At 43.7% G+C, this 27027-nt stretch overlaps 1 long non-coding RNA gene across 1 annotated transcript in view; it reads left to right on the forward strand.

Moving 5' to 3' along the window:
• LOC138283310 (uncharacterized) overlaps positions 1–27027 on the forward strand; it is a 345418-nt gene that overhangs the window by 59844 nt on the left and 258547 nt on the right. The window lies entirely within an intron of this gene.

Genomic DNA, 27027 nt, shown 5'->3' on the forward strand with positions numbered 1-27027 from the left:
AATGGCAAGGTCAGTGACTCAAGAAGCTCATTCACCAACTGACCATGCTGAATTTTAGTTCCATGCGAAGTCAGGAACCCACGTTCTTTCCACAATCGTCCAAAACTATGGGCCACACCAAACGCATACTGGCTGTCGGTATATATGGTCACTTTCATTCCTTTCGATAACACACACGCTCTCGTAAGTGCAATCAGCTCTGCTGCTTGAGCTGAATTATGTGGTATACGTGCAGCTTCAACAATCGTATGCAAAGTTGTGACAGCATATGCTGCAGTCGTATCACCATTCGGAAGCTTGAAGCATGAACCATCCACCCATAAGGTACCATCACACTTTACAAGAGGAGTATCTTTAAGATCTACTCTCCCTTTCGTTTCTTCTTCTGTCCTAAGAAAACAATCATGTTGTTCAACATCATCTGTTTCTACTGAAATTGGCAATAACGTGGCTGGATTCAACGTATTGCACCTCTTTATGTGCACATGACTCGCTAACAGTGTCAACTCGTAACCTGACAATCGAGCACTAGTTAAATGCTGTGTCTTGGTCCTGTTTAACAACGTGTCCACTGCATGTGGAACCATCACATTCAACATATTATTCATCACTAACCCAGCAGACTGTCGAATAGAAACAACTGCTGACGCTGTGGCTCTCAAGAAACTCGGCAATGCTTTAGCTACCGGATCCAAAGTCGACGAAAAATATGCGCATGGGCGCTGCTTGTCTCCAAAAGACTGTGTCAGCACTGACAATGCACAACCCTCTTTCTCATGGACATACAGTGTAAAGGGCTTACTGTAGTCGGGGGTACCCAACACAGGAGCCGAACACAATGCATTACGCAATTCGGAAAAACTTTTCTGACAATCTTCAGACCACGGAACGGGGTTCGGTGTATCTTTATAGGTCAATGCTACCAAAGGTTTGGCCAGCAAAGAAAAATTCGGTATCCATTGTCTGCAGTATGATGTAATGCCCAAGAAAGCACGTACTTCTCTCTGTGTCCTTGGCACACTCAATTTTGCAATTGCCTGAATTCTTTCTGAGGTCAGTTTCCTTCCCTCCTTTGATAAGAGATGACCTAAGTAGGTCACTTCTTGTCGACAATATTGCAGTTTTGAAAGGGACACATTGTGATGTAAGTCAGATAAATGACGCAACAACAACAAGGTGGCTTCTTTACAAATCTCTTCAGTATCTGTAGCGACTAGCAAATCATCAATGTACTGAATAAGGGTAGCGCCGTTATTTAAAACAATTGCATCCAGCTGTGTTTTTAAAGCCTGACTATATATTGATGGACTTTCACAGTAGCCTTGTGGAGCGCGTTTAAAGCGGAAACTTCGGCCTCCTAAACTGAAGCCAAAAATATCCCTGCTCTCCTCTGCAATCGGGATGCTGAAGAAAGCATTCTTTAAGTCAATCACCGAGAACCAGGTGGCGGAAGCTGGAATCATAGTCAATAGGGCAGTGATATTAGGAACAACTGGAAACTGTGGCACAACTATTTTATTTACCTCTCTAAGATCAATCACGAACCTGTAAACAGGTGGCTTAGAGGGGTCAGTACGTTTCAAAACAGGCAGAACAGGACTATTACAAACGTTGCCTCTTGTCTCTTCAATTACATCTTTTTCAATTAAATCATAAATGATCGCTAGCAACGCCTTTTCACCTTCACTAGAGATCTTGTATTGTTGAATGCGTGGTAATTTAACACTGGCTTTCAATGTCACAACATAAGGCGGTATTTCCAACAGACCCACGTCATTAGGACCAGTAGCCCAAATGGTATCAGGAAGAAACAACAATTCGGTCGGAAGTTTATCCTTCGACAAATACATTGGAGAGACCAATTTCCTACCCAGTGTAAGTTGTACTCCCGAAGGAGAACAATATAATGTTGCATACAATCTTTTCAACAAATCCAATCCTAACAAGTTTTCACCACAACCTGTCGTCAGAATAAGGGGTGCTTCCAATTCACAAGGTCCAACAGAAAGGGACATAGGACTAGACATCGGGTTCCTAACCGGGGCGCCAGAAAAACCTACTGAAACATTCATCTCGCCAGACAAAGGTGCGCCAGGGAGTTTTGAGTGTATAATAGAACTCTTTGTAGCACCAGTATCCAACAGAAAAGGCTCCGACACACCTGAGGTAATCACCTTAACATAAGGTCCATTCTGATCCACTGGAACTAAAAAAACTCCCTCTCTTCGTCTATGGCTGTCCTAGCAATTATTACCTTCCAGATTCTCATCTTCTGCATAGTAGTCGTCAGCATAGTACTGAGCCGTCCTGCCAGACGCGTTATGTTGCTGGTCAAAACTATTCATTGAGTTTTGAGACGGAAAGGAACGTGTGTTCTTGGGGAAACTTCCACGTCCTCTACCTCTAGGAGCTTGTTGAACACCTCGACCTCTTGCGCCAGAAGCACCATTCGTACGCTGTAACAAAATAGGACAACTATACTTGAAATGACCCTCTTCTTTACAATATGAACACTGATTGGGACCTACAGGAACATGTGGTTGAGAAAACTCGAACCTTTGCGAGTTTCTCTGGAACTGTTGAGGTTGCTGATAGTTAATCTGACCACCACGTGGCGGATACGCCTGTTGTAAAAGAACCTTCGTCTTTAATTCTTTAGTTTTCTTATCTGCTTTATCCTTCTCATCTTTATCCCTATTTTAGTAGTACTGTGCAGTAGCCAATATTTGTGCTGAAGAGGAAACGGCCCAAGAACTCTCTGAATCCTTCAATTTCTTACACAGCTCGGCAAGCAAATTGTGCACAAACTTGTCGACGAACAACCGTTGACCACCTTCTGTACTCATATCTTGACCACTGTGGTCGATAAACGTTTCCTCAAACCTGGTGAAGAAATCAGACACTGTTTCATCTTTCTTCTGCTTACACGCAGACAATTTATCCCAATTCACACGCATCGCAGGCATTAAAGACTTCATGTAAGTAATGATCCTAGCAGGCAGTTCTGCTACCAAAGGCTCAGGCTTGGCACCACCAACGTGTCTATCATTTGCAGCACTAATATTAGCCCATGAGTCACCTAACTCTTGTGCATGATCTGTATGGCGAATCAATCCCCACAAAGGCTGTGGAACAACATTCCCAAACAACATGTCTATGTCGGCTAAATTCATAATGCATGAGTCTGCAGTCTGTAATAATTCCTTATAATACCCTGCAGGGTTTTTACGGGGATCAGGCAAAGTCTGCTTAAGGGCTAAAACTTCAGCTCGCTTCCACGGAACATGTACCCAAACACGCTGAAAATGAGCTGGGACAGCAACAATTTGATTAGCAACATCAGCCTCAACGGCGTCCTTCCATACTGGAGGGACTTCTCTCATTGGGTACTGTCGCACCTTTTTTTTAACAGAGGAGTCATGTTGGAACAATGACTGAGAAGGATCCTTATTCCTAAAGGACAACAACGTCGCAACTGCTGTCTCAACATCGGGACCCACAATCGTGCCCTTTGCAAACTCAAACCGTACACGGCACAAATCAGGCGGATTTGTTTCCAAATCATTATCTTCCAATTCCTCACAAAGGAAATCACACATTTTCTCAAAAACGTATCTTTGTTTCGGTGCTTCCCATTGACAGAAGACATCCATAACTCTACATCGTATCTTGAAGGGTAAACAACCCATTTACGTGCCATACGGTCAAACATTTCTCTCTCTCGAGAATTAGGCAGTTGACTACGCGACTGCTTACGCTCCGAATCTGGGGTCACACCAGACGACCCAAAGAGAGGAAATATAAGGCTGGCAACAGTATCTGTCATTCTCTGTCGGACAGAAGGAGAAGTTGATGAAAGAACAGGAGTAAAAACAGAGGGAGGCAAGGCAGACGCAGAAGCAGACGCAGAGGCAGTATCAGGAAGAACACCAGAAGAGGCAGTCGATGTAGTACATTAAGTCGTAGGAGGTACAGATGGAGCAGGTAGCGAAGTCGGCGGCCCTTGAAGGGGCTGCGCCATAGTAGTAGGAGCCAACTGAAAAGTAGCTGGCGGCTGTGGAAGAACCTGAGGCACAATAACCGGAGGTTGCACAGCTAAAGGTTGCGGAGGTGCTGTAGCATTCTGCGCATAAGGGGGTGGCGAACTCAACAAGTGTGACATTAAAGGATCTTTCTCAAGTTCTTTTGCTGCATCTTGCTGAAGAAGCGGAAGAACTGGATAACATGTCACGACTCACGTGCTGCTTGCGCCTGGAATTTGCAAACCGGGTGGCGTGGATCTTCAATGTTCGGCTTTGGCCCAAAAAGGGGCGACTCTTTCTGGTAGCCACGGTGCTGTAGGCAATGGAGACGCCAAGAACAGACCGTGCCCTTCAGAAAATAGCGCCAGAGGAAAAAACCCCTTAGGAAAAGGGGAAAAACCTCCAAACATGAAGATTCCTGGAAAAAACAAGAACAAACAAACTGGAATCCAAAAGGAGCAAAAGTCAGGAAACACAGAATGCTGAAATCCAGAACCTACAGGAGAGGAAATCAGGAGCGAAGACACTAACTGAGCAGAAAGTGTTGCAGCGCAAAGAAAGAAGAAAACACAGCCCTTATATACTAAAAAACAGGAAGTGACCCACAGGAAGTAAAAGGACGCCATCTTAGACAGGGAAACAACACATAGAACAGAATAGAACAGGAACCATAGAGAATAGGGAACAAGGAATGCTGGGAAAGAACAGGAATCTGGGAAGGGGGAAAAGACATAAAGAAAGGCACAACAAAAGACTGCAGAAAAGAAGAAAAAGAAGAAAAAAGGGAAAAGAAACGAAAAATAACAGGTAAGAGGGGTCATAGACCCCTAGTATAGTGGAAAGCAGAAGGTAGAACGAGGCCCCATGCAAGTCTGGGGCCTCGAAATGCGCAGGAGAGGCTGGGGGCGTGCCGCGTCCTAGCAACGCGGTGCGCGGCCCGAGCCGAACGCCCGGCTTGAGTCGAGCTCTCGGCTCGCGCCGCACCGCGCGGCGCGACAGTAGGTCCCCCTCCCGAAGGTCCAGGCTTGAGAGGAAATAAGCAGTGAAAGCGTTGAATCAGGAGAGGTGCGTGAACGGAAGATGCATCTTCCCAAGAGCATTCACTGAGAGGATAACCCTTCCAATTAATCAGATACTGAAGGCGTTTGTGAAAAAGACGAGAGTCACAAATCTCCTGTACTTCATATTCAGGAACATCATCCACGAGTACCGGAGGTGGACAAGGAAACTGACGTGAGTAAGGGTCAGGCACATAAGGTTTAAGCTGAGAAACATGAAAGACCGGATGAATCTTCCATGTATGAGGTAAGTGAAGACAGACAGTGACAGGATTGACCAACTGAAGAATACGGAAAGGCCCATAGTAACGAGGTGTGAACTTATTTTGAGAAAGACGTGAGGGTAAGAATTTGGAGGAGAGCCAAACTTTATCTTGCGGATGATAGTCTGGATTGGTTGCACGTCTCTTGTCTGCAGCCTTCTTCATATATCTCTTGGTATGTAACAAATTAGATCGAATTAGTCTATGGATTTGGAGAAGGCGTTTGGAGAAATAGGTAATAGCGGGTAGAGGAGAGTTGGATTGTGGAGAAGTAGGAAAAGAGGTAGGATGAAAACCATAAGAACAGAAAAAGGGAGTGACCTTGGAGGCACTATGGACTGAGTTATTGTAGGAAAATTCAGCTATAGAGAGGTAAGTGTTCCAGTTACTTTGGGTAGAATTGCAAAAGCATCGAAGATATTGCTCTAGTCCTTGGTTCAGACGCTCGGTCTGGCCGTTGGTCTGAGGATGGAACCCTGAAGACAGGGCTCTATTAATATTTAGTGTTTTACAAAAATGCCTCCAAAACCGGGAAATGTACTGAGGTTCTCTATCAGATATTATGGTATGTGGAACTCCATGGAGACGGAAGATATGATCAATGAATATTTGACTTAGTTCTTGAGAAGTAGGTAGCCTTTTCAGGGCAGTGAAATGAGCCATCTTCGTGAAAGAATCCACAGTGACCATGATAACCCGGTTTCCTGCTGATGGTGGGAGTGAACACATAAAATCAGTAGAGATGGTATGCCATGGGGCCGGTGGAACAGGCAAAGGCTGTAGTAATCCTGCAGGTCTGGTATGGGGTATCTTGATTTGGGCACATATGGGACAGGCCTGAACGTATCTTTCCACATCCAGCTTCCAGGTAGGCCACCAGAAAAATCGTGAAATAATCATGGCACATTTGTAATGCTTTTTCTTGCACCTTGTTAGTAGGGAGGAATATCAGGTTTTGATAATAAAAATATCCTTGTTTCTTATGTAATAATGGTCTTAGTTCTTCTATATCGTGGTCCGATAGGTTGGCGTATTCCAGTTGTACTTCTTCCAGGAAAGACTGAGTCACTCCAATGATCTTACTGGGTTCCAGAAGATACTGAGATAAGGAAGGAGTACACTCTGGATATCGGCGAGACAGAGCATCAGCCAGAATGTTTTGAGATCCAGGAATATATGTGATGAAAAAATCGTACTGACTGAAGAAAAAGGCCCAGCGGGCCTGACGACTATTCTGGCATACAAAATTTCGTAAACATTGTAGGTTACGGTGGTCTGTCCTCACCTCAAATGGTTCCTTGGAACCCATCAGAAACTGTCTCCACTCAAGGCAGGCTGTTTTCAGCGCCGATAATTCCCTTTCCAGTACAGAATAGTGTTGTTCAGCTGTGGAAAGGATATGAGACAAGTAGAAAACAGGATGTTCAAGACCATCATCCTCTTGTCGTTGGAGTAAGACAGCTCCGATGGCTCTCTCAGAAGCATCAGTTACGACTATAAATTGTTTGGTGGTATCTGGATGTCTCAAGATGGGGGCTTGGGTGAAGGCTCTCTTTAATTCTTGAAAGGCTGCTTCAGCCGCCTCAGTCCAGACAAACCCTTTCTTTAAATTTTCCTTTTTTAAGGTGTGAGTTATGTGGCTAGTCTGTCTGGCAAAGTCTAGAATGAATTGTCGATAGAAGTTTGCTAACCCTAGGAAACATTGTGTTTCTTTTATGGAAGAAGGAGAAGGCCACTCTAGGATAGCTTGTACCTTTTCTTGATCCATAGCTATGCCGGTGGGACTTAAATGATAGCCCAGATATTTGACTTCCGTCATGTCGAACTCACATTTTTCTGGTTTGCAAAATAGTTGATGAGCACGAAGTCTTTGAAGAACTTGTTTCACATGGGAAGAATGGAGTTCCGGATTTCTAGAATAAATAAGAATATCATCTAGGTAGATCACGACTGTCTGATTCAGAAGGTCTGAAAACACTGAGTCCATAAATCTCTGGAAGATTGCGGGCCTCGAAATGCGCAGGAGAGGCTGGGGGCGTGCCGCGTCCTAGCAACGCGGTGCGCGGCCCGAGCCGAACGCCCGGCTTGAGTCGAGCTCTCGGCTCACGCCGCACCGCGCGGCGCGACATAACATTTATCGGTCACCAATTTACGTTGCCTGTGCAACTGCTCATTCATCTGTTCTTCTTCATCATCTTTAAACTGTATGGCAGCTTGCATTATCGAGATACCCTCTTCCCTCTTATTTCTCTTTGCTAATTTAATTTCCTTCTGTTTGGCTTCCTTACGCCATAGGCGGAAAGAGTCAAACATCGCCGGCCGGGCTTTCTTCTTAAAAAGTTTAACCTCCAGATTATTCAGAATCTCTGTGTCAAAACTACCATATTGGGGCCATTTTAAAACACCATCTTTCCTGGTGTATCGGATCCATACTTCATTATATGTGAGGGGGCCTATGCCATGTTTCACATATAGTTCATAGGTTGGAGTTCCAATCGGAGGAACCGGACACAAGTCCTCCAATCGGGAATCCCTATTATAACCAAGACAAAACAAATTTCCATGTCTGCTAAGACCAGGCATCTTCGCTCTCCAGTCTAACTTCAAACTTCAAAGGATTATCGAATACGATAGTCTCGTGAATACACGAATCCCTCGGATACCAAACTAAGAACCAAACTAAGGACTGGGAGACGCTCCACTTATACTTAACTGAGGTATCGATGACGTCACCAGAAGACTCGTTTATCGTTTCGCTCTACCAAATCATCAAGGGTCCAAAACAGGGCGATAGTCAGGGCAGCAGTCCTTCGTAGCCGTCGGAAAGCGGGGAACCTCGCAGCAAAGACTTTCGGACCACGTCGACATACAGGGGTCGATGAAGTGGCGGCCTCCCTCCAGAATTTTCACACGAAGCTCCTCACGAACCTCTGGCTTGGACTGGTACCGCTGAAATCGCCCCACGTTGGGCGCCAACTGAAGTACTGGGTTTTTCCGAACCCAGCGGTGCCAGGGAACACACCCTAAGACTTCGAGTCCTTCCTGTTTCAGACTACAGAAACACAGAGTCTTCTTGGTGAAGTCAAAGATCTTGTTTATTGGCTGCAGCCAGTAACAGGTATCCTAGAAGTACAACACGGTGCATATTCTCAGGAGACTGCTCCCTTTGCAAAGCTAACCACCTCTTTTATACAAAATATTATGCTTTAGGCAAACATTCCTTATTTTACAGTTGACCATTCACATATTTTCACTACAAAGAAATAGCAGGTTTATGATGACAAGCCCATATTTCAGTTTGTCCAGCCCTCAATCAATTACCCGGCAAGGCTTAGTACTTTCATCAGATATCGACGGACCCCCAATATAAACGGGCACCTCCTCCTTGTAAAGCAAGTCATAAAGAAAGAAACAGGGACAGGTGCGTGTAAGATTAGGCATGGTTTGTGTGTGATGAAAGGTTTTATGATGTGTTGTGCCTTGATACTAATCTCATTCGGCCACTGGGAAAGAAACTAGCCAAACAGGTTTGGCTTCAGGCAGTGGAGTCAGCTTGCCCAGGTCACAGAGGAGTCAGCAAAGATGTACGTGTCCTTCAGACTCGTTTTCAGCATTAGTCATTGGCCTATGTGAGGGCAATCACAAAATGGCTGTTGTTTAAATGGAACACGAGGGTTCAGGACGGAAACTCTGATATTCGGGTGATTTCGTCACCCGAATATGAATACAATGCTTGTGCATACTATTCTAATCATTCTCGGTCTGCTGATACCAAAATCGTTGTGATACGACGATGTTTATAACACAGGTCCAAAATTTTCAGTACCACACGGTGCAGAGCAGCAGCATTTTCCTGAACTTCTGTTCCGAAGGCCTACCCAGGATTTCCAGGCCCTGTCTTGATTTCCTTGGTGATCTTCAAGCAGGGCGGTAAGGCAGAGGTCGGGTTAGGCCCCAACTCCGTTTTCAGAAATACTCGAGTTTTGGGCCTTATGGTTACATCGCGTGTGCAATGGTTTTCTTGGCATTTAACTCTTGCAGTTCGGATCGGCAGTGTGCGCGATCGTATCTTGGCATTTAAACCGTGATGGTTGAATCAGCAATAGTGTGCATGATTCATTCTTGGCATTTAACTTTCAGAGTTCGGATCGGCAGTGTGCGCAATCGTATTTGGGCATTTAAACCGTGATGTTTGAATCGGCAACAGTGTGCACGATTCATTCTTGGCATTTAACTTTCACAGTTCCTATCAGCAGTGTGCGCGATCGTATCCTGGCACTAAAATCTTGATGTTCGAATCGGCAACAGGGTGAGCGATTCATTTCTGGCATTTAACTCTTGTAGTACAGATCGGCAGACTGCGCAATCATTTCATGTCATTTAACTCTAGCAGTACAGATCGGCAGAGTGCGCAATAATTTCATGACATTTGAATCTTGGTGTACGAATCGGCAACAGTGTGCGCGATTCATTCTTTGCATTTAATTCTTGCAGTACAGATTGGCAGAGTGTGCGATCATTTCATGACATTAGAATCTTGAGGTATGAATTAGCAACAGGGTGTTATTTAATGTTCATGGTATTCTTGAAACCCAGATTCAACAGTGTTATTCAATGTTCATTTTATACTTGAAACCCAGATCCAATAGAGTGTTATTCAATGTTCATGGTAATTTTTTTTAAACCCAGATTCAACAGAGTGTTATTCAATGTTTATGGTATTTTTTGAAACCCAGATTCAACAGAGTGTTATTCAATGTTCATGGTATTTTTTTAAACCCAGATTCAACAGAGTGTTTTTCAATGTTCATGGTTTTCTTGAAACCCAGATTCAACAGAGTGTTATTCAATGTTCATGGTATTCTTGAAACCGAGATTCAACAGAATGTTATTCAATGATCATAGTATTCTTGAAACCCAGATTCCACAGAGTGTTATTCAATGTTCATGGTATTCTTAAAAACCAGATTCAACAGAGTGTTATTTAATGTTCATAGTATTCTTGAATCCCAGATTCAGCAGAGTGTTATTCAATGTTCAGAAAATAAGATGTTATTCTACAAAACGCTCATATGGAAGTTTGCATAATCTTTCTTTATTTTCCAGATACCCAGAACTAATAGGTCATGTTATAGAGAAGCTCTTGATCATTCATGTTATCAGTATATAAATATTAGGAACAATGTTTTAGAAGAAAGAAAGACTTCATTCGGTATGAAATAATTCAACCCTTAAATTACATAAACAACAATAAATAGACCATAATTTCAATAGAACAATAAAATAACAATAATCATAATTTAAAAACAGATCAGACCTCATTATCAAGGATAATAGTCTAAAAAGTCTCTTAAAAAAACTCTAGGTTATTACGCCAAGTAATGGCTCCCCTCAAAAACAATCCCAAACCCCTCCATACCAACGCATCTGAGGCCATTTGCAGCCACATAAAAGCAGGATGAAGTTGCACAAATTCCTTTGGCCTCAGCAGGGGTAATAAAAAACGTCTTCTAAAAGGTGCGTAAAAAACACAGAATAATGTCAAATGGGACAAGGTCTGCAGGGACAACCCGTCACAGGGACACGGTCTGATAGATTTTTCACCATACTGACCTAACGGAGATTATTTCTGATGATCCCCAAACGGAATCGAGTAATAAGAGTCCTTTCCCTCAGGTCATTTATTACTAGAGATAGGGCTCAGGACCCACCCCATCTTTAACATAATAAAATCCCTGACCGATTGTTTCCCTAGTTCCTTTCCCTCTCTTTCAGCCCTCCGAATTCTTAAGAAATTTTCCTTCACCCAATTTTTATCCTGGCTAGTCCGACCCTCGGGAGAGTAAAACAAATCCGGCTGCCCCAACTCCTGTGCTACCTTTCTTATATACATCAGCCAGGGAAAGCATTTTACATTATCGCAGGCCAAACAGTCCCTTAAAATCTCTCTATTAAAAATAGCAAATTCATTTCTCCAAATCGAAATCCATGACAAAAGGGGAGCCAACTGAATAGTATCTTGCACACACTCAAGATCTAGTTCTAGATGCAAGCAAAAACCAGAGGTATTTTGACCAACACCCAACAGTCTTCTACAAAAACGATTTTCTTTAATAATGGGCACTCGGGTGTCCATATACCCCCAGAGTGCTGCACCATACAACAGGACAGGGAGACATTTTCGCCTATAGATTTCAAGCAGAGGCTTAATGGGTTTGCTTCCTACTCTTACAGCAAAATCAAAAGTGGCACCAACTGAGGCATGGAAGAGCCTACTCTTTCTAGCAGTAGAGGGTTTCCATAAGCCTTTGTCATCAAAAATTACCCCTAAGTATGGGAATTCATTGACCCTACTAATAGTTTGATCATCAACCTTTAGCTCCCCAACCCTGCTCAAAGGTTTACCACATACCATAAAATGCGATTTCTTATAATTGATCTCTAGGCCCAAGCCTGACATATAAGATGCGTAGGCTCTAACAACTTTACGGAGACCATTCATGGTGCGGGCCATAAGGACTGCATCATCCGCATACGTCAGCACCGGGACAGTAGTGTCATTCACCTTTGGGACATCCCTACAGTGTTCCACCAAGAAATCCGACAATCCATCAGTATATAAGAGGAACAGAGTAGGGGCCAACACACACCCCTGGCGAACGCCCTTGCTGAGCCTAAAAGTCTCTGAACATTCCCCATTTGTCCCCACCCTCACATTGGCAACCGATCCTGAGTGGAGGTACCGGAACAGCTCCACAATATCAGGATCCATCCCTAACTGACTTAACCTTTCCCACAATATGGACTGATTTACCTTATCAAAGGCACAACTAAGGTCCATAAAGGCAACTTAGAGGGTGCCCTTCCTAGCTTGCGTATATTTCCCAATCATCATCAGAAGAATAAGGCACTGTTCACGTGTGCCAAGACCTTCCCTAAAACCATACTGATCACGGCACAAAATTTCCTTTTCTACTATCCAAGCCTCAATACGCCTTAAGATGATCCGCCCCAAAATCTTCCCAGAAGAGTCACATAGGGAAATAGGGCGATAGGACTTAGGGTCATTCTGATCCCCCTTTTTAAAAACTGGAATAATACAAGCCCTTCTCCGAGAGACAGGAATTCCCACAGTAACTGCTGCATTAAGAATATTTAAAAGAACAGGTGCCCATAACTGAGGACAAGATTTGTACAAATCCATGGGAATGGAGTCCGGGCCCGGGGATTTGCTACTAGCGCTGCCCTGGAGTGCATCAATAACTTCCTGGAGCGAAAACCATATTGCTAAATTGGGAACCACCACGCACACTTTTTCCCAGTTATTTCTTAGTGGGATTCCCTCAAAAATTCTACAGAAATAATTTACCCAAACCTCCGGGGTAATATTGCAGCCCAAACCCTCAGATATCTCTGTTGAAAAAGAACCTCTATTCACCACCTTCCAGAACAGACCAGGATCCTTCAGGACTGTGGCGCGCTCCAACTCTACCCAGGCCTTTGCTTTAAATCTATCCTTACTTTCCCCCAGCGCCCTTTTATACTCAATCCTTGCTGATTTCACCGCGGGCCTATCTCTGGGATACTCCTTGAGGGCTGTTTTCATATTTGCCCTAGCATCGTAACAGGCCTTGTCAAACCACCCACCTCTGCGCTTGTTGGGACAACTGTCTATCGAAAATAAACAGTCTCTAACTTCTATGTTTACTTCAGCTATTGCATCCATCCCTTCTTTTGGGCTCGGAGTCTCTCTCAGAAGTATATCCATAAACAAGGGTAGGTTACCCCAACCACCCTTTCAATAACTTGTTGGGCATCTACCTGTTTCCAGCCGAGTCGCCTACCCTGATCTCTTATCTTCACTGTTGCAGGACCGCCCACCCTAATTTACTTGGAGCCCCTGGAAGTTTAAAGCACACTGTGAGGGGGTTATGGTCACTAATACATCCTCCAAGTACCTCTCCACCAATTATCAGATCTTTCAATGACAGAGATACGAAAATGAAGTCAATTGTGGTGCCAGACCCTCTACCCACAAATGTTGGGAGCTGGTGAAAATCTACTACTTCAGTGTCCCGAAAGTTCAAAAGGCCCAACTTCCTAAGTTCCTTAATCAAAGCCCTGCCTCTCACATCCTGAATGTCATCCGCCGAGTAGTCCACACAGTCATACTCGATGGGATTTACCATTGTACTGAGGCGACTCAGCTTAGCATTAAAATCTCCCGATACACTGGCACAAAATTCCAACCCCACCTCCTCCTTTCTATGTTTCATCACCTGGAGAATGGAGAAAAGAATCCCAATTTGACACCCCCATCCCATACAGCATTATAAAAATTAACCAACAAAACATTAAAATTATTAGAAAAAATTACCCAAACAGGCAATATACCCTGATGGTCACAATTGATTTGGAAGGCAGCCACTATCTTGGAAAAACATATTAAGGTAACCAGGCCCCCTTTCGAACGACCTCCGAGGGACTGAGCTGCTAGGATTGGCAAATCTATCATATCCATCCCAAGCAGCCAGCCCCTCAGACCATGTTTCCTGTAGCATAATACTATCATAGTCAGCCACACACCTAACCAAAGCCTGGTCGGATATCTTGGCACCATAACCCGCAATATTCCAAGAAATAAGATCACACTTCGAGCCCACCCCCTCCAACGCAATCATAGTCTTGGTACATTGTCAATCCACCCCTGCCAAGTCCGAGTTTATATTGTAATCTGTTCTCCTGCAAATTTGCTGCAGGGCATTCTGGCCTAAGGGGGGATCCTGCCAAGGTCAGGAGAGGGTTCAGCGCCCAGTCACATATGATTGTAAAAATATCCCAGGGGGGCCATACCAATTGTTTCTGCCCTTGAAAAGGCCTGACTATATGAGAAGAGAAGCCGTTGAGCCAAGCCCGGGTATCTGACATTTATAATAACACAATCCCCGTCCCCTTCTTATTTCCCGGCCCAACCCAGTCAATTCTTCGAACAAACAAAACATCTTCAAGATCCTTACATGAAAAATCGCAGTTTTTTGCTCAGCCAATAACCAGTTTTATTTTTTAATTGAGCCATAGATTCTGTTACCCCAAGGGCCAGAGCAGGGACATTAGTCAGTACTACCACATAATGGGCACATGCCGGGGGGAGATCCAGACGGGCCAATGAAGACCTTTTACTCAACGGATTCTGATTGGACTTCCTAACCGGCTGTAGGTAAGCCCCCCAACCACCACAGAAACACGGTCAGGTTGTCTTCTGAGGCTAGGACCATTCAAGGCCCCCCTGCCCATTGGTGGGGGGGTAGTTGGGGCCAACACAGACTGAACACAGGCACCTTGGCCCCCAGAACTTGACGGGTTATCCAGATGCTGAGGCAAATTTCACAGGGGCCCAGCATTTTCCTCCTGTAGATTCTCCTCCACACTAGGAGATACACAACACAGGGCCTCACCCCCCCCCCCATTGAATGGCTCCCTTGGATTCTTAATTCACCTAGCCGAGAAACTGCTTTTTCTATCACCTGTAGTTTTGCCATCACAGGTGACAGAATACCCTCAATCATCTCCTTAAGCTTTAGCAATAGATTGGTTGCATCACAGCCCATTGGCTCGCTAGTTTTGTACCACCATATAACTCCTTGGAACTATCCACAAGCAAAGCTTTTGTTTTAGGGACAGATTTATTCAGTGTCTTTTTCTTCCTTGGTGGAGGACTGCACTTATCCATAGAGCAGGCCACAGGAGAAGACAACAAGAGCCTTTTACTTCTTCTCGAAGGCCCTGGGTCACCAGAGTCCCCTAATTCTCTGCATGGTCACGCTCGGATACAGCATATAGCTCTCCTCCATGATGGACCACCACCCCCTCCTCCTCCAAGGCCACTGAGGGATCACTGACTAATGAGACATGACGCCAATCCTCCATCTCCATAGATAGCCTCCTCTCCGCCAGATCAATTTCCTTGGTCATGACCCCAACCGCTCTCGCAAGAAAGGAGTCCAAAGTAGTAATTACGTTACCCTGCCTGCCACCGCCACCGCCACCACTCATGGCTCCAGATAGCTGGCCCTTTTTCCGCCCCATTTAAGCAAACGGTAGCACCTCACTGAGGGCAACAGCAGGATACACAGTTTGAAACAAGGGTCTCAAGCGGAAAAGTCTCCAGGCACTAATACAATAGGTAATTAGCAAAAAACTCACCATCCAGAGCAAGATGAAATGGGGGTGGCCCAGCCTAGCCTCTGAGGGTCGATGACGGGCGCAGGACGGGTCTGCCCTTGGGCCGGGCTTTGCCCAGGCGCGTCCCGCAAAGCGGGCGCGCACACAGTTTTTAAAAGGGGGCTCAGGTCCCGCCCCCTTGCCTCCTCCGATAGCCTTCGCGTCCCGCGAAGCGGGCGAGCACACAGTTTTTAAAAGGGGGCTCAGGTCCCGCCCCCTTGCCTCCTCCGATAGCCTTCGCATCGCTCGAAGCGGCCGCGCACACAGTTTTTAAAAGGAACAATGTTTATGAAAGTCAATGTGCATAATCTTGTTATTGTGTTCTTAACTCTTGCTTCCACAGGTCTCCTTCCCCGCTGTTCCCAACCTAAAACCCCATTCCCCGCTTGGCCATTCTTTAACTCTGTGCTATAATAGCAAGTAGAGTTTGGAGCTGGACATATTGGGAGCAGGCGCAAACCCCGAGGATCTGGTCTCCCTGACAAACGGTTTCAAAGAATCGCAGTGCAAAATTAACAGTTGCACTTCTTTAAATGCTTTAGTCTATTTTACAGTCCAACAAAATGATTCTTTCTTTCTCAATAACTTTTTCAAAGGTTCTAAAACTACACCAAGCCCACAAATACATTTAGCATAATACTCGCTCAATGCAGTAAAGTAACATAAGCTGTCTTGAACAGCTGGAACAGGTGCTTCCTTAATCACTCTCAAAAAGTCCTCTTTGGGTTCAATTCCTCTCTCAGAAATAGTGTGACCTAAATATTTGATTTCTGTCAATCTAAAGCTGCACTAATCCTTGCATACAGTCATCCCTCATTCCTGAATAATAGACAATACCTTGTGCAATATGGTGTCATGTTGAGCCAAGCAGGATGCAAAAATAAGTTTCTCATCTTGATATATCATTACCCCAGCTATATCCTTAAATAAACCATCCATCAATTTAAAATGCTAGCAGCTGACGCAAAACCAAAGGGTAATGTAAGATACTTGAAAGTGCCAAATGGTGTAAAAAATGTTGTTAACAGTTGCAATTTATCTGTCAGTCTAATCTGGTGATATGCAGCCTTCAAATCAATTGTGCTAAAAATACATCATCAACTGTTTGTGCAAACATCTCTTGTATCTTCAGGAGAGGGTGGCACTCCACAATGATGTTCTTGTCAAGTGAACGGAGATCTGCACATAACCTAGTCTCACCGTTCTTCTTTCACGCAATCACAATACTTGAAACCCACTTCAAACACTGTACAGGGGAAACAATCTCATCTGCACACGTCTTGTCCAATAATGCTTCTATCTCCTGACGTACACTCAAAGGTACATTTCTAACCATATGAACTGCGGGCATGGATTTTTCTTCCAACTGAATGTCATGTGAAAAACCCTTAACACATCCAACCTCATCTTTAAAAACAGTATTGAACGTGTTTAATAAAATTTCAATATGATCTACAAATGCATTGTCAACTTTCATCAAATACAGTTTAGTGCTGTCTAAATTGATTTACTGTAAATCCTCTTCCATCCAATTTGGATCCAATTGTACTAGAACAGGAGATCTAGGTTTAAGTGTGATTCCACCATTGCTGGTACCTTTATTGGGGAGTACATCCATTGACCCATTCCATGGTGTTTAAGGATGGAAATGAGTCCACCGGACCCCTAACATCTGGTCTGACCCAGGCGTTAAATAATGGTGCAAAGCAAGCTTTGCACCATTATTTAACCCCTCCTCCCACCTGTGCATCATTTTAGCACAGGTATAAGTATGGGGCTATGGGGATAGCACCATTTTTTAGATGGGAATGCCTACCTTGTATCTCATTGCCACAAGGTAGGTGCACACATCCAAAAAATGGTGCAAACTCCTATATTTTGACGTTAGACATGTCTAACGTCAAAATATAAATATGGAGTTAGGTTTGCGCTGAATTTGCGCAAAAAAAACTAATTCTGAGCAATTTAAGTATAAATATAAGCCTCAATCCCTTCCCACCTTTTCTACAAAAAAGGTTTTTTCAAATTTGGAAAGACCTTTGGGCGCACAATTTGTTTTTTGCATTAACATCCACAAAAACATTAACATTTGGGGAGAGGATGTGGCGTAACAGCCAGAGCTGGCAACCTTGCCGCTGAGGAACGAGGTTAAGTCTCAGCGTTCGCTCAACATCCTGTGATTCTGCGCAAATCATTTAATTTTCCTGTGCCTAACAAAAATTAATGCATCCTTGGGTAACATAACTGGTGCTCATGCAAAGCGCACCAATACCTTCAGGTCGAGTTTGCGCTATGTAAAACTGCAAAAAAAATCAAATCACCCCACTGAATATTTTTCTCTTTCACATTATGTTTCTTAGCATAATATACCTTTCTCTTAACTTGAGATTCCTCTACAGTTTTCCTAACCTCAGAAATATTTTTAACAATGTTTTTCTATGAAACCATCCATGCAGGAAAAGTTTTCGAAAACTCAATTCTCTTGCGTAATAACTCAAAAAGGCATTGCTCTAGTCGTGGATTATTATGGTAGCTGCAAATTTCACACCTTAAATACTCATTTACATTTAACCCAGAAGAATTGGCTTTTTATTTAAAATATATATAATGGATTATTCTATTGGTCGTTTCTACTAATTTATTAGAATGTGGAGAATACAGTGCTACTCTGTAATGCTTGATGCCATTTTCTGTGAGAAATATACACATTTTTGTTGACACCTATTGTGTGCCATTGTCTGACACCAGTTGTAATTTCCCTTACAGACTTAAAATAGATTCATTTAGAAAAGCAGTTATTTAAAACTATGAAATTCTTCAGGTCAAAAGGAAGACAATTGAACGCTCCAAAAAAATCAATTGCCACCTTATCCCAAGGTAGCTCTGGCACCTACACATTGATTATCGGTGTTCTATTCAAGTGCTAACTCTTATCAGACAATAGATAATCCTGCAGTTCTGTTTGTAATTATCTACATTTTGTCCATACCTGGCCACCAATAATGGTGCGTAGAATCTTTTTTGTGGAGGTGATACCAAGACGCACTTCATGAGCTATTACAATAAATCTTCTCTTCAATGTTTCAGGTGGTACAAACAAACCCCCTCTGAGAACTATACCAGATTCAACCATTAATTCATGCAAAACATGGTTATAATCTCTGATACTATCTGGAAAACATTTAGAAATTCTAGATTTACCACAATTGATGTTTCTAATCAGTTCTTGATATTGCAAATTGGCCATACATTCATTGTGTCCCTCATCAGGAGAAATAGCAGAGTTGCACTTTTCCAAAGCATCAATTGCAGCAATCATACATTTATCTGATATCAACTCATCACTTTTGTCACCATACTGTGCATGCAGACACGATAGGCAATCAGCTCGTACATTCAAACTCTCTGGAATAAAGGACATTTCAAAATCGAATTCCTGCAATGATGTTATCAATGTAACTAATCTAGCTGATGATTTACCAACTCCTTTGTCACCCATGAGATACACCAATGGCTTGTGATCTGTAAAAATGTTCAACCTCTGCCCCCATAAATACATCTTGAATTATTTTATAGCCCAAACACAGGCCAGTGTTTCTCTCTCTATTGTGCTATATTTCAACTCAGCATCCTTTAAGGTGTGAGATATGAAAGCAATAGTCCTTTCCTTACCATTTACTCGTCGGCATAAAACAGCACCTATTCCACTAGAGCTAGCGTCTATAACAACTTCACATACCTCTTGTTGCACAAACAGTTTCAAAGAATCGCAGTGCAAAATTAACAGTTGCACTTCATTAAATGCTTTAGTCTCTTTTACAGTCCAACAAAATGTTTCTTTCTTTCTCAATAACTTTTTCAAAGGTTCTGAAACTACACCAAGCCCACAAATAAATTTAGCATAATACTCGCTCAATGCAGTAAAGTAACATAAGCTGTCTTGAACAGTCGGAACAGGTGCTTCCTTAATCACTCTCAGAAAGTCCTCTTTGGGTTCAATTCCTCTCTCAGAAATAGTGTGACCTAAATATGCGATTCCTGTCACTCTAAAGCTGCATTTATCCATGCATACAGTCATCCCTCATTCCTGAATAATAGACAATACCTTGTGCAATATGGTGTCATGTTGAGCCAAGCTGGATGCAAAAATATGTTTATCATCTTGATATATCATTACCCCAGCTATATCCTTAAATAAACCATCCATCAATTTAAAATGCTAGCAGCTGACGCAAAACCAAAGGGTAATCTAAGATAATTGAAAGTGCCAAATGGTGTAATAAATGTTGTTAACAGTTGCAATTTATCTGTCAGTCTAATCTGGTGATATGCAGCCTCCAAATCAATTGTGCTAAAAATACACCATCACCTGTTTGTGCAAACATCTCTTGTATCTTCAGGAGAGGGTGGCACTCCACAATGATGTTCTTGTTAAGCGAACGGAGAACTGCACACAACCTAGTCGCACCGTTCTTCTTTCGCGCAATCACAATACTTGAAACCCACTTCAAATACTCCACAGGAGAAACAATCTCATCTGCACACATCTTGTCTAATAATGCTTCTATCTCCTGATGTACACTCAAAGGTACATTTCTAACCATGTGAACTGGAGGTATAGCTTTTTCTGCCAACTGAATGTCATGTGAAAAAGCCTTAACACATCCAACCTCATCTTTAAAAACAGTATTGAACTTGTTTAATAAAATTTCAATATGATCTACAAATGCGTTGTCAACTTTAAACAAATACAGTTTAGTGCTGTGTAAATTGATTTACTGTAAATCCTCTTCCATCCAATTTGGATCCAATTGTACTAGAGCAGGAGATCTAGGTTTAAGTATGATTCCACCATTACTGGTACCTTTATTGTACCAATGCTTCTAATACAAAATCTTCCCTTTCCTCTATCTCTAACATGAGAGGTAATTTTGAGAATGACGTTCTTACATTTATCCTGACACACACTCAACTTATTTTCCGCTTCAAGTTGTTTTGTGGAGACCCTGGTATTTTTTTCTTGTTACCAATCATTCCCTCACCCTCTTTTGATCTACAGTACTTAGCAAAATGGCCTACTTTATCACATTTTAAACATTTACATTGTGCAGCTGGACAATTAGGTGCATTTGCAAAATGTGTTTGTGAGCCACAACAAAAGCAGTGACATTGACTTGTTTTAAAATTGTCTCGACTGTCACCATCCACTCTCTTTTCTTTCTTCACTTCAAGATGTACCGCACTAGCACTTACTTCTTCTTTACCAGAACATAACATTTTTGAAAATATCATAGATTGACAACACTGGAAACTCCAACTAATTCAGATAAAGAGGGATTGCATGTACATAAAATTATTTCTTGAATTGTCTTGCTAAAACATCCTAACACCTCCTGATCGTGAAGATAAGTATCTTTGCTGTTGCCAAACTCGCAATATGCTGCTAAGATCCTGAGATTCACAATGAACTCATCAATAGTTTCCTCACTATCTTGTTTACATGAGAACAAATTCAATCTTTCTACAATTACATGCGGATGTTCTTCAAACTGCGTCTAACTGTGCAACAGCTTATCGAAAATCATCTCCTGAAATATCTTCAGGTGGTTCCATCTCCGGTAAGTTATTGAATATTATTTGTGCAGGGCCCCTAAACATCTTAATAAAATTGCTTGCTTTCTCTCTGGATGAAATTTGCTGGCATCAATGGCTAATAGATAATTTGATAAAATTCCTGTACCAAGCACGCCACTTAATAACAGGTTTACCTGCACACCATATAGACGGTTTAGGTTGTGCCACAAACTGTTGCAAGGGCATTTTGCTTTAAATATTTAGTAAATAGTGCACAAAAATGTCTAGGTCCAAAATAGCACTCATACAGCCAGTTAAAATAGCACACATACAGCCAATGCTTAATTGCAGGAGAATTTTCCCTTCTATTTCTCTTTTTTACACACTCAGGCGTCACTCCAGGTACAACTGATTGCTCGTACCCTTAAACGTTTTGCACAATTGCATATTTTTAAATTCTGCTGATCCTGGCAGCCAACTCCACGTGGTGATTACTCACGACTGGTTTCATGAAGGCTGTTGACAATCCCGAAGAAACTGCACATATGCTGCTAACAGTACGGACGGAGTTGCTACCAGATGAGGCTTCACTTCTTCAATGTCACGACTCCCAACTCGTCGACAATATTCATGTTCGGTTCATGAATGACTTGTGACAAAGTAGGTGAAGTAATTGAATAGTTTATTCTTTCAAGTGATGCCCCACACCAAGCGTCACCTTCTGTCATCCGTCCGCTCCTCAACCGTTTCTGTCTAGAATCCACAAGTCACATTCTAAATGCACCTTCCATACAAGAGATGGTCATGAGCCATAGATGAGAGAAATGGAACTGTTGCAACATAACTATGAGACAACAGTAGTACAATGCATGCTGTTTCTAGGGAAGGAATTGCTTCACAGAACGATGAGCCATTATCCAGCCAAGGAATCAGTGGCTCGCAGGTCAGATATGTAGGAAGCTGGCTTGGTGTGTGGTGGGAACCTAAGGTACTTACACCCTATACCAGGTCCAGGTATCCCCTATTAGTGTAGTGTAGGCAGTCTAGAAGCCAGACCCTCTAGAGGTAGCAGTGGATGAGCAGCCAAGGCTTATCTAGGAGACATGCAAAGCTCATGCAATATAATTTTCATCAGAAGGCGCTGACACACATGAAAGAAAACAATCAGGAGCATATTTATACTCCATTAGCGCAAAATTTGCATCATTATTTTTATGCAAATTTGGCGCAAAACTAACTCCATATTTATATTTTGACGTTAGACCCATCTAACGTCAAAATATTGGACTTTGCACCAGTTTTTAGATGCATAAACCTGCCTTGCGTCAATGAGGTGCAAGGTAGGCGTTCCCATAAAAAAAATGGTGCTAACCCCATAGCCCCATATTCATCCCCCCATGCTAAAATGATGCACAGGTGGGAGGAGGGGCTAAATAACGGTGCAAACCTTGCTTTGCACTACTATTTAACGCCTGAGCAAGACCAGGCGTTAGGGGACCTGTGGACCTATTTCCATGGTTGAACACCATGGAATGGGTCCACAGGTACCCTCCTAAAGCCCCAGAAACATCCCCACCCACACCAGAGGGACACAGGAGGATGGGGACCTCATCCCAGGTAAGTAGGGTAAGTATAAGTAAGTATTTATTTTTAATTAAAGTGCCATCAGGGGCCCAACTTGGGGCTCCCTGCATGGCACAGGGTGCAATGGCAATGCCCAGGGGACACTGGTCCCCTGGGTTGGCCATTCGGGTGGTGGGCATGACTCCTGTCTTTTCTAAGACAGGAGTCATGTGGTATGGATGGTTTGTGTCACAAAATGACGCTAGGCTGGTTGGAGGCATTTTTTTGGGCCTCTAACCAGCCTAACGTCATTTTTTGGTGAAAACCCCCCTTCTTCCATACCGCCACCACCACCCGGCTAATGTCATTTTTTTTTTCATGCTATCCCACCCTTTGCACCGGCTTAGGGCAGCCATATATTTGACACCCGGCTGGCGCTCAAGAATGACGCAAGCCAGTGCTATACTTTTTGACGGAAAACTGAGTTTGCTCAATTTTGCATCAAAAAGTAGAAATATGGGCCCAAGTGTTACAAAAATAAAGGTACTTTATTATAGTAACACAGCACAAAAATACTATAGAGGCAATGCTCCCTTAGGAGGTAAGTAATACACAAGATACATACCCTAGTAGTCAGCAATAGGCATAAATATGGTTAGAAAACAGTGCAAAACAAAGTAAAACACAATAGAGAATGGTGACCCTAGGGGAGCACCAACCATATACTAATAAAATGGACTGCGCAAGTTGGAAACCTATCTAGGCAAATGGAATGTGTAAAGGGGTGCTGGAGGTACCAGGAAAGCACAAAGGTAAGTACCACAACACCACCCCCAGTGACTAGAAAATCAGGAGCAAATCACTAGAATTTCCCTAAAACACCCAGTAAGGAGAAAAGAAGAGAACTGCAAAACTCAGAGACGACTGCAAGAAACCAATGGTGGATTCCTGAAGAAGAAGACCTGTGGAAAAAGGGGACCAAGTCCAGAAGACACAGCAGAGTTTAGTGGGGGCAGGAGCCCCTACCGACCAAGCTGAGGATGCAGAAGTTGGTTAGCGGTGAGGAAGGAAAGTGAGCAATGCAGCCCTGGGGTCGGAGTCAAGTTCCTGGAGGATGCAGGTGGTGCCCCATGCTGGAAGAAAGATTGCAGTCGGGTTTATGTGTTCGGATGCTACCAACAAGCCTTGGCACAGGCAAAGCTCGCAGTTGGCAGAAAGTGGTGCTGCCGAGGACCGGCAAGGCCCAGGAGGACTCAACCCAGGAGGGAGCATCACAGAGAGCCCACAGAAGCACAGGCAGCACTCACAGAAGTTCCGCAGGACGGGGACACAGAATTTGCAGATGGAGCCCATGCAGCACAAGAAAAGGAGTTTGACGTCACAGGAGACCCACTCAGGGAGCTGTGCATGGCAGGAAGGTGTGCTGGGGGCTGGAGCTACAAGATGCCTGAAGACCCATTGGAGGAAGTGCCAACAAGCCTTGGCAGCTGCAAAAGATGCGGTGCACAAGGGTACTATCCAGCTTGGAAAGGCAAGGGCTTACCTCCACCCAAGTTGGACAGCTGGTAGGGAGCACTGAAGGGACCACGTCCAACCACCACCCGTGATGCAGGATCCACGCAGCTCAGCAGGAGATGTGATCCACGCAGCCAGTTGTCGTTGCAATTGGTGCCTGCAATGCAGGGGAGTGACACCTTCCGTCCAAGGGAGATTCCTTGTTCTTTCCTGTGCAGACTGAAGACAGACTGTCCTCAGGGGTGAACGACCGGGAAATATTGCTGAAGCTGGAAGGAGCTGTTGTAACAATGTTCCAGGCAAAGTCTTTGTTGCAGATTGTCGGGTAATGGAGAGTCCAATACAGTTTCTTCGGTCACAAGTCGAAGTGGAGGTTCCAGAGGAATCCTGAAGGAATCTTGCAAGCTGAATCTGAGGGCCCACCCAAGAGAAGACCCTAAATAGCCCTGAAAAGGGGATTGGTCAACTAGACAGGTAAGCACCTATCAAGGGAGGGCTCTGACATCACCTGCCTGGACTGGCCACTCAGATGCTCACAGAGTTTTCTGCCAACCTTGGAAACAAGATGGCAGAACACAGGAACCCTTTGGAGGAGCTCTGATTACCATCCCTGGGTTGGTGATGGACAGGGGAATGGTCACTCCCCTTTCCATTGTCCAATTTTGCGCCAGAGCAGGGACTGGGGGTCCCTGAACAGGAGTGGACTGGTTTATGCACAAAGGGCAGTGTCCCCTGGGTAAGCCTAAAATATTCAGTGCCAGGCAGGGGGCCCCATGTAAGGGGCCCCCAATGGCACAACACACTCATACACATAAACTTACCTGCAACTTACCTAGGATGAGCTTCCTTCTCCTGTAGTGTCCCTGTGGTGTGGGTGGTGGTGCTGCTGGCGATTGGGGTGGACATCTTTGTGCCCATTCCATGGTGTTCCACCATGGAAATAGGCCTACCTGCACTTTAACACTAGGTCTGACCCAGGTGTTAAAATCTGACGCTAAGCAGGCTTAGCGCCATTATTCAGGTCCGCCTCCTCCTTGCGCATTGTTTCTGCGCCGGGAGACAAATATGGCGCTAGGGAGGTTAGCATTGTGTTTAGGAGGGGAACGCCTACCTTGCATCTCATTGACCGAAGGCCCATCCTAAACATGGCACTAACTCCAATATTTTGATGCTAGACGGGACTAGCATTAAAATATAAATATGGAGTTATGTTAGCACCACTAACCATCCAGAGGGCCTTAGTATATATGTCACTATCCAGCTCTCTCTCATGCAGCGCAGGCTGCACTGTGTTGCCTGACAACTTTGTAAATCAGGGTCATAACGTTTTGTTCAAGTTGAACTTTTATTTCATCTGCATCCCGACCCAGATCTATTAACAGTTAACAATGGGGTTGCATCACATTTTAGACGCAGCCCCGGTGCAAAATGTATTTAGGGATTTACTAAGTCATGCAATGCTCAATTTACATAGCTTTGCACAGCTTAGTTAATTAAAAAGTAATGCAACACAACACATAGCGTTGGCTTGCATTACTTTGCTTCATGGAGGTGTTCCATGGATGGAGCATGGGGAGTTTTGCGCATCTATCCATGTATTTTGGTGCAAACCCAGGCTTACTAAACCTGGGTTTGTGCTAAAATGGTACACTTATCTAAGACAGGTGAAAGGAGGAGAAATATCTTTATTCGATACAGAGCATAAACTAATTCAAAATAAGTCCCCTGCAGCAGGCAAATATTAGAATGGGTAGTGTAGATGATATTGTGTGCTGAGCGCTGATATTAGTTTAGTGGATGGTTGGAGTTCACAGAGTCTATAGATGGTCACACCATTTAATTTTGAGGACATAGTCAGGGGCGATGCCGGGTTGCAAGGCGAGGGGCTGTTCAACATTTTTCAGCACAGAACCCTCCATACGTTTACGTGCGAGGTACTTATTAATATTGAGAAACTGCAGTATGTTTCTTTTTTAGCAACCAATTACAATACAGTCCTTATATTTGGCCACTCCTCAAATTGTATTATTTTGTCTATTAGTCTTACAAGTATGAGATGAACATTTTATGCCAAGCAATCACCTGACTTCTCTCTTTGCCGTCCAAATATAGGATTGTCCACTTTGATACTTAACATTTTTAGGGGCATATTTATGAGCCCCTAGTGCCACTGGGGAATCACCTTTAGTGGCGCTCCGGTGGCGCTATACCCTGCGCTGTATTTACAAGGTGGTGTTAAGCCACTTTTTATGGCTCAATGACTCCTTGTAAATACGACCTCTTCACATGCAGCCCTTTGCATGGAAGGGGTGTGCAACGGCTGTTGCTGTGGGCATGCCACAACAACACCCATTGCATTTCGGGGCTGCCTCAGATTTACAAGATTTCGTAAACTTGAGGCCATGGCCCAGGGGTGGCGTTAGCAAGGCGCAACGAGGAGGAATACTTTTATTCTTTCTTGTTTTTTGCTTTTTCTATGTGTGTTGCATTCTGCAGCACGCATAGAAAGAGGAAAATGCCAGACATGATTGTTTATGTGTGGGAAGGTGTCCCTTCGTGCACATAAACAATCATTTCAAAATGATGCTTTGGCACTTCTGTGATCACAGAAGAGCCAAATTGCCATTAGTAATTGTTTATTTACAGGAAGGGACACCTTCCCACACATAAACAATCAAATCCCTCAACGCAGACATCCTTGCATGATGGTGCAAGGATGCCTGCATTGGCGCTGGCAGCTAAATTTAGCACTAGCGCAGGGGACAACACAGAAGTGCGCCATATTCAATTAAATATGGCACATCCCTGTGT

Source organism: Pleurodeles waltl, chromosome 3_1, assembly GCF_031143425.1.
Source record: "Pleurodeles waltl isolate 20211129_DDA chromosome 3_1, aPleWal1.hap1.20221129, whole genome shotgun sequence".
Lineage (NCBI taxonomy): Eukaryota > Metazoa > Chordata > Amphibia > Caudata > Salamandridae > Pleurodeles > Pleurodeles waltl.